A 9,703-nucleotide genomic window follows, 5' to 3' on the forward strand; every position below is an offset into this window, starting at 1 on the left:
TATGCCTATTAAAGAAATTAAATCCACAATTTGAAAAGTTACTCATATAAACTTCCAGGCCTAGATAGATTCTCTTGTGAATTCTTCTATACAAATAAGGATAAAATGAACTGTTTGGGGAAATAAATTTGACAATAGGAGATAAATTACAAGTTCCTTCATAAACACAACTTACCAAAGCAGACACAAAAAGAAATGGAAAGTTTAAATAGCCTGAAGTTCATTAAAGAAATTAAAATCACAATTACCTTCTGTATTAGTTTACCAAGACTGCTATAACTAAATACCACAGAGAGAGTGGCTTAAACAATACAAATTAATTTCCTCACAGTTCTGGAGGCTGGAGTCCAAGATCAAGGTGCTGACAGGTTTGGTTTCTTCTGAAGCCTCTTTTCTTGGCTTGCAGATAATTACCTTCTCGCTTCATTCTCACACAGTCTGTCATCTGTGCGTGCTTATCCCTAGTGTCTCTTTGTGTGTCCAAATTTCCTCCTCTAAGGATACTAGTCAGATTAAATTAGCACCCATCCTAACAGCCTCATTTTAACTTAATCACATCTTTAAAGGCCCTATCTTCAAATACAGTCACGTTTCAAGGTACTCGGGGGTTAAGGACTTCAACATATAAATTTGGGAATGGACACAATTTAGCCTACTACACCTTCTGACAATGTGAACACTATGCAAAAACGACTTCATAAAAATCTTAAAACATTAAGCTAATATCACATACATACTTTTTCATAAAATAGAGAAAGTAAAAACAATTCCCAACTCTTTTTATGAGGCCAGAATAATCTTCACACTAAAATCTAATAAGGATGCTACTAGAGAGGAAATTACATGTCAAACTTTGTGTTAAACATTCTAGATGCAAAACCGATAAACAAAATTACAGCAATCAGATCCAGCATTATAGAGAGAGAACAGTCAAAATAAAAGATAATGCTTGTTTTAGTAACATGAAATTTATTTTATATATAAAAAATCAATCACTTTAAATTTATTACAAAATGTAAGAGAAAAAACAAATTAGTAGATGCAGGAAAATCATTTGAAAAAGTGCAGTGTCACTCATTAAAAATTTTCAGCAGTCTAGGAATAGAAAGGAAATTTCTTAATCTCATAACACATATATGCAAAGTTCTACATCTAACATCCTAATTATGGTAAATATTTGACACTTTCTCCCAGTTACTGGGAGCAAGACAACCATGACCACTATCACCACTGCAATTCAACATTGTATTGTGGGGTCTTAGGCCATGAAATAAGACATGACAAAGAATTAGAAGATACTAAGATTGGAAATGAAGAAATAAGACTGTCATCATTTCAGATAATATGATTAAGTGCTTGGAAAACCCCCCAAATCTATAAATTATTAGAATTAATAATTTAATTAAAAGTAAAAATAACAAGTTTACTGGATACAAAATCCCATATTTAACTATATGATGTATTCATATATACTGGCAAAAATAGACAATTTTTTGTCATTTACAATAGCAGGAGAACTATCAATATCCTAATAATAAATACAATACTAAATGTAATCAAAATGTGCAAGAGTGCTATATTAATAGCTCCAAATCACTGTGCAGAATATTTTTAATAATATCTAAATAGATGAAAAGATATATCATATTCATTAATTGGAGGACTCAGATTTGATGTATTTGAAATAAAATGCTCAAAGAGGACTTCTGATAGAATTGATAAACTGTCTCTAAAATATATGTGCAGGTGGAAAGGACCTAGAATAATCAAGGAAATCTTGCAGAGGAAGAACAAATCTGGAGAACTTCTATTCCTACTTAACAAGACTTATTCTAAAGCTATACTGATTAATAAAAGGTATTACTGGCATGAAGATAAACAAAGAGATCATTGGAACAAAATAGATATGCCCATACAAAACCACATACATGAAACAAAATGTCACTGCAATTCAAGGGGGAGAATGATAGATTTTTCAGAAGGTGGTTCTGGGTCAACTGGGTATACAAAGAAAAACCATGTGGACATTGGCCTCTTCGGTAAACTATTCCCTAAACTAATCCAAGATGGATTCAAGACCTAAAAGTGCAAGGTAAAGTAATAAAAGTTACAGAAGAAAATAGGAAATTATCTTCATGAATTTTAGGTTGCTAAGGATTTCCTGTTTAATAATCACAAAAAGCAACAACCATAAAAAGATTGATAAATTGGACTTCTTTAAACTTAAGAACTTCTGTACATCCAAAGACACACTAACAATGTGTAAAGACAGAGTGGGAGATGTTTGTAGTAAATATATCTGACAAAAGATTTATGTCTAGAATATATACAGAACTTCTTAAAATCAATAAGAAAAAAGGAGGACTAGAGGTAGTAAATCAGATGGTGGAAATCTGGGTAGTATCTCTTGGTACAATGGCTGATAAGCTGGTCACTAACAATGAGGGGTCCTCTTTCAAGGACAGTGTCAGTCAGCTTCCTCTCAGTGAAATACAGGCACATTATTTTTAATCCTCTGGGAAGGGCCTCTGGTTTTTTTGACAGAACATTTCAGTTTCAATGTCTGTACAGGGTTTAGTAGATTGCCAGTAATCACCTATTTCTATCTCTTCCAAGTGAGCCTTCCTGTAATACGGAGGTTTGAATGTTAAAACTACATTTTCCTAACTCCCTTGCAGCTAGATGTGATTTAAGCTGTCTCAGAGTTTTCAAATGTGGAAATAAGGCATCTACTTCTGTTGTTTTGTGCTGACAAGCATTGTCATGGACACATTGGGATTTTCTGCAGAGGAATCCAAGGTGAGGGGCATCAGTTGTTTTGCTAATTCACATCTAAGGGATATGGCATACTCCACCCAGAACATGTGGATCTCAAAGTCTGTCCCCAGACCAGCACCAGCAGCAGCATTTGGCAACTTGCCTAGAAATGTAATTGCTTTCTGACTGTTCTGTGTTTTCTTAGATTCTATTTGGTACCCATTAATCACAGGGCCAAATTAACCACCAGAGCTGTTTACATTTCCTGCTATCCAGAGCCCACATAATGAACCACCTCCTTTATCTAACTCTCACACATCAAGCCAATGTTTCTCCTGCCCTAAATAAGCCCAGGGCCAGGTACTAGATACCCAGGCACAGGGTCTATGCCCCTTAAATTCACTGGAATTAGTAAAAGTAGCTAATCTTAAACTGTTTACTCTGACCTGCCTTTCTTTTCCTATGGAAATCCCAATGTAGACTGTAGTTTGTGCCTTTCCCTTACTCTTTCCTGTCTCCTAACCAACACTGCTGCTCCCCACTTCCTCACTGTGGCCCTATGTGATTTCTCCTTTCTAGAGGAACTGTTTCTAGGGAAACTGTGATTAACATTAAAGTTTACTTCAATGATGTCTTTGGCCTCCAACTGTCATCTCCCACTCACCTTTATAAATTAAGACCTGGGCACAAATCCCTGGCTGACTTAATTTCCATCATGATAGATAGGTTTTATACTAAATTTTGAGAGCCACAGCCCTAGAGAGAACACTACTATTGCAGAGGCCTCCATATCTCTACACTACAGTTCAGGCAATAGATGCCTGAAATCAACGATTCCAGCAGCAGCATTTTTATTTCCTATTTTCTTCATTGTAGAGACAATAGCAGATGCTCTGGGAGACTATTTCTACAAGGTTGTTACAGGAATCATTTCCTCTGGGTTGGATTAGAGCTGGCACTTTCCTTCATCCCTCTGTGCCAAAAATTCTGTAAGCTTTTGTATTCTTTATTAATCCCCTTTTACTTTGAGACTTTCTGTTTTTAAGTAAAATTTTATTGACACATAATATAATGAAATATTGATACAGAAAAATTCATAAACCATAATTTTACAGCTCAAGAAATTTCCACAAAGTGAACACACTTAGGTAGCTAGCACCCAGAATGAGAAACAGAACCATTCCCCGCATCTCCAGCAGGCTGGAGATCATAGACTTTCTCAGTCGTAACTACTTTTAATACTCACCTTTCTGACTTGTTTTGCCTGTTTCCAACTATATATAAACAGAATCATGAGATATGTATGCCTTTATGTCTGGCATCACTTCGATACTCTGTGAGATACTCTCAATTTGTGTGTATTTGAAATTCATTTATTCTCATTGCTCTCCTATTCCTTTGTATAAAAAGCAATCATTTATCTTTTCTATTGCTGACAGATTTTGGATTGTTTCCAGTTTGGGACTAAAATGGGTAGAATGATTTTTTTTCATGAAGATGAACTCAGATTCATTTCTTTTATCTGAGCTTATTCTACCATGCTTTTTCTTTTCAGTCCACACATATTAATGGAGAGGAAAATAAACAAGGTTGAAACTTTCAAGGATCTCTGTTTATTTTATTCTAAGTGAAAAAAAGAAAATTGATTAAATTCATTTCACCTTAATCACAGCCATCTTTTTTTTTTTTTTTGGCTGAGATTTTTGAAAACGTAAAAAGTTTGTTTTTTCTTCAGTATTTAACTTCCTTCAATCCAGAGTCTCAAAGAAATTTACTTGAAATATTATAGGTTTGTTAAAAATGTGTAGACCAAATAAAAGGGCAGTGATATGACTAATTATAGCAACACATGTATCACAACTTATTTTTTACTTTCAAATTGCAATTAGTTGTGGTATAACTTGCCATGATTTTTTTAAACTTTTTTTTTTTATTGAGTTATACTCATTTTGCAATGTTGTGTCAAATTCCAGTGTACAGCACAATTTTTCAGTTATACATGAACATATATATATTCATTGTCACATTTTTTTTCGCTGTGAGCTACCATAAGATCTTGTATATATTTCCCTGTGCTATACAGTATAATCTTGTTTATCTATTATGCATTTTGAAATCCCAGTCTGTCCCTTCCCACCCCACCCCACCCCTTGCCTCCCTGGCAACCACAAGTTTGTATTCTATGTCCATGAGTCTATTTCTGTTTTGTATTTATGCTTTGTTTTTGTTTTTTTTTAGATTCCACATATGAGCAATCTCATATGGTATTTTTCTTTCTCTTTCTGGCTTACTTCACTTAGAATGACATTCTCCAGGAACATCCATGTTGCTGCAAATGAACTTGCCATGATTTTTAAAGAATGTTTGTGTGACTTTCATTTTGATTTTCATTTTGATAGGAAAGACAGTTCGAGTACTAGGCTGCTCAGCTAAATTTGGAATATGACTTCTCTACCCAAAATTCAGCTTTAATATTCATCTCAGAGCAGACACCTTTCCATTAAACCTTGGGGTTTCTTAGAGTTAATTTTATCTCAGGGGAATAGCAATCCCTCTTCAAGGCGCTCCCCGCTTCACTCTTCTCTTCACCACACTGCTCCCTCCCTCTCCTCCTCATCCCCCTTTGGACTGCACGACAGATCCCTCTGTCTTGGGTTTCTCCTCCTCTTCTTTATCCTCCTCCTTGTCCTTGTCCTTTACCTTCTTCTAAAAATTAGATTAAAACCTTCTAAGCAGGTTAGACAAAATCAGTTTCAGGACTTCGGAAAACACTGACTGAGAAACTAAGGTCGAAATATAAGGAGACAAAACAAACAAACAAACAAACTATTGCGTTGGTTAAATTTAGAAAGAAATAGCCCCTGCGTCGTCCAAGAATCAAACCAGATTATGAGCCTGAAGTTTTAGCAATATCATGGAGAGGGAATACCAAGGCGGCTTTCCTCATCATTTTTCGCGCTGTCCACCTGGGACACAAATCAGCGGAAGCAAATTTCTGCCTGGAACCCAACTCATACAGAGTTCTTCATAGAGGAGCCTTGGGCTTCGGGAAGCCCGAACATTCTGGACTAGAACACGGTTAGGTCCTGACTTCCCCTCGGTTTGGGCTAGGTTTGGTGCCAATGGTGGGGATTATAGAACCCCGCAAGGGTCTGCACGGTCCCCCCACCCCCACCCCCAGCAGGCAGCGTCCCGGAGTGTGTTATCTGCAGTTTCCTGGTAAAGCTAACGCTCATGCGGTGAGGGCTCGGTCTCTCATTTCAGTGCTCAAGATTCCCGGGTTGGCCTTCCTTCCTAATTCTCGTTTCACTTCAGCGTTTCCACTAAATTCACCAAGGATACAGGCTTCTACCCATCTGTTTTTAGCCTGCCACGTGGTTCATGTCGCTGCACCTTCATCCCACAGATGTAGTCGTGGCCGAGTGGTTAAGGCGATGGACTAGAAATCCATTGGGGTTTCCCCGCGCAGGTTCGAATCCTGCCGACTACGGGTTGTTTTTCCTTCATTACCTCAACTGATCAGTTTGACAATACGAAGTTACTCAGAAAGAAACAACATTTCTCACTAGGACAGTGCAGACTTCTTCACTAAACTTGTCCTGCTGTGGTGCACGCAGCCCCTGTAGTGTGATGATTTTTTTTTTTTTAATTGCCTACATAGGCAAAAAACAAAACAAAACAAAACAAAAACAAAAACAACTCCAAGCTATACTTGGCAGGGTTCCTGTCGTTGAAAACCCCGGATTTTCTACTCCACAGAATTACATTTTGAGAGAACACAAAAAGATATATCTTACTTAGAAAGGTAAACTCCATGAAATCCTTGATTCACTGTTTTGTTTGCAAGGGATCGAACCTGAGAACCATGTATGATTCTAGTAAGCATCGTCACACCAGCAAGCAAACCAATAATGTCTCACTAGATGACCCAGTCCAAAAGTCTATTATACAGGTGAAAAGAGAGGTACTTTCCACTGTGTGCTTTTCCTTTAGTATAATGTGCTTTTCCTTTAGTACATGTGCACATGTCTGTTACCTGCAATACAGGGTTCAGTTCCCAGACAGGATAGTTAAGTCATCTTTCTGAATTTTGTGGCTTTGACAAACTGTTCTTGTTACTTCTATTCAAATATTAAGTTTCTTCTCCTTTTAACTTATTCTTTTCAAGGCAATCAAATATAATGAAAAAGAAGTGAACAGAATAGATCATGTGATAAGTAACACGGAAGGAAAATAGTAGCTCAGCGGTGAAGAAACTTCAAAGATGCCACCTTAGTCAATTGATCATAGTTAGCATTTGGAGTATCAGGACATTCAACATCATGTGCATCTCTATATGATGAACTGCAAAAGACACAATCTCACTTGTGTGGTATTCCTGTTAAAAACGCATAACTTGAATTTAACTCCCAGGAAACATCAACTTGAAACAAATTGAGGGGACATCCTACAAAATATCTGACCTGACTTTTCAAAATGTCAATGAAATAAATGAGTAAGTTTGAGGAACTCTTCCAGATCAAAGGACTAAAGAGACATGACAACTGAATGCAATGTATTTTTCTTCAAATAAAGGATTCACACAGATAGTAAAACATTAATAAGGTCTGTAGATTAAGTAAGAGTTTTAATCCTGATTTTATATTTGTTCCATGGTTAGGAAAGAGAAAGTCTCTGTTTTTAGAAAATACACAGTGAAATATTTAAGGGTAAAGGAACGTCTTGTCTGAAACTTATTCTCAATAGATAAGAAAAAAATTATACATATGTGAATCTGTCTAAGTCCATCTGTCAAGAAAAATAAGGCACATGTGATAAATTGTTAATATGTGGTGAGTCTAGGTAAAGGATTTATTAAAAATTTTTGTATTATCCTTGCACTTTTTATAAATTTGAAATTATGTCAAAATAAAATGTTGAAAGAGGAAAAGAAACCAATAGAACAATAAATGAAGATACATTTATTGAAATAAAACCAAATTCAATTTGAACATTAGATACAACATAAATGATAAGTAAATTATTAAATATAAATTTAGGCCTAATAAAAGAATAGTATGCAAAATTCTATGGTAAGCAAGGAAGTAAACATTATTTTTAATAATGACTGATATTTAGGACATAGGTACAAGATGGAAGTATTACACAGCAGTATCATGCATGGTTGGAGGGTGTCACTATAATAAAATCATGTTGGGTGTCTAATGATTTTGTATCAGGTGAAAATATAAGAAGTGCATTGTATGGTTGAGGTTTATATCAGCTTTTCTGTGAAGTTATTATCAAAATTCATAATGAAGAAAACACCCTTCTAGGATATAAAAAAACCCTGAAAATTTAATCAACATTTTAATTTACACATTAATTATTACCATTATATTATTTAAATGTTAGTGGTTAAAATATAAAAAAGTGACATTGTACAACAGAATTATTCACTAAATTATTTCTTCAGTCTCTCTACTTCACATTTGAAGTAATAGCTAGATGATCAATTTCAGCTAAGATTAAATATTGTCTCTGTTTTTTCTTTTCATTACAGAACATATACAAAATGTAAATATATATAACAAGTGGAAATTAAAATTTAAATATTCCATTTGCAGCAAAATCTTAAATGTCTAGGAATAAATCTAACAGAAGATATGCATGAAGCCTACAAAATATTACTGGCAGAAATTAAATGGAGAAAAACACTATGTTTATTTTCCTGAAAGATTCAATTTTGTCAAGATGACAACTATTTCCATATTAATCAATAGATTCAATAAAATCCCAATCAGCCTCCAAATATGTATTTTATGAAAGTTAGCTCAGGGTTTCAAAAACACATTTGGATATGTAGAGCAACTTAAAAAAACAAGAAAATGTTGAAGAAGGTAGCAAAATTGGAGGACTTACACAATACATATATCAAGACGTATGTAATTACTTATAAATCTGCAGTAATTAAGACAGTAAACTATTGGTTATTATATATAAGTAAATACCAATACATTGTCTTCTTATCTATGATACCCACTTAGCCAGATTGAATACATTCCCTAGAATTCCCTTTTCTGTGTGTTTCTGGTTGGATGGTCCCCAAGAGATATTCTTGAAGGAGATTTGGAGGGAGAAGGTCAAGTAGAAGCCATTTTGTAGTTCACATTACCTCCTCTGCTGACTTACCTTGTCATGAGGCAGCAGTTAGGCCTGCAATCAACTCACTTTCCCCTCTGGATCCTCTTTCTGCCTCCTTCATTTCTGGGCCAAATGTGTGTTTGGCTCCAAATGAAGCTCTAGCTTCTGAAGGACACCTACACCACCAAAGTCAGAAGCAACCAGAGCTGACACAGATTTCAGTCCATCACATGGGGTTCCAGTTCATGCTTGTGGGTTCCAGCTTCTTCTAATCGTTCCCACCTTCCATCCATCTTCCCTTCTTGATGACTTTCCTTCAAGCTTCAGCATTATAGAGACTATTTCTTCAATTCCTACAAATCTCATGTATATTTGGAATGTATATATACATCCCAGTGGTTCTACTTCTATTATTGAACCCTGGCTGCATTTTTTTTCATGAACTTGTTCCAATTGTTAACTCTCAGTCTTTACAGGAACAAAATTAGTTGCAGCAATGTGTATATTCAAGAAGAGGATCATGTATAAAAAGAATGGATAAACCCTACACAAAGGAAAGGGTGATATTCCACCAAGATTTAAAATCAAACTTGTTGACTTACAATGATCAATGCCAGAAGGACTTCTGTTTTCCACCATGGTGAAGTAACTGGGACTGGACTTACTCTCCCACTTTAAACTAGAAAACTGAATAAAGTATATGCAACAAGGTTCTTCAGACTGTAAGCAACATCAGACAGTGACTAACTTTGAAACTTGGGGGAAGAAAAACAAATGAGAAACAAATGAGAACAACAGCAGAATACATTATTTTCAAGTGCAC

At 35.4% G+C, this 9,703-nt stretch overlaps 1 non-coding gene across 1 annotated transcript; it reads left to right on the forward strand.

Moving 5' to 3' along the window:
- The first annotated feature begins 6,165 nt into the window (after nt 1-6,165).
- On the forward strand, nt 6,166-6,247 carry TRNAS-AGA. Its single transcript has one exon. It is a non-coding gene; the product is annotated as a tRNA-Ser (tRNA).
- The last annotated feature ends 3,456 nt before the right edge of the window (nt 6,248-9,703 follow it).

The sequence above is a fragment of the Camelus ferus genome, chromosome 20, assembly GCF_009834535.1.
Source record: "Camelus ferus isolate YT-003-E chromosome 20, BCGSAC_Cfer_1.0, whole genome shotgun sequence".
Classification (NCBI taxonomy): Eukaryota; Metazoa; Chordata; class Mammalia; order Artiodactyla; family Camelidae; genus Camelus; species Camelus ferus.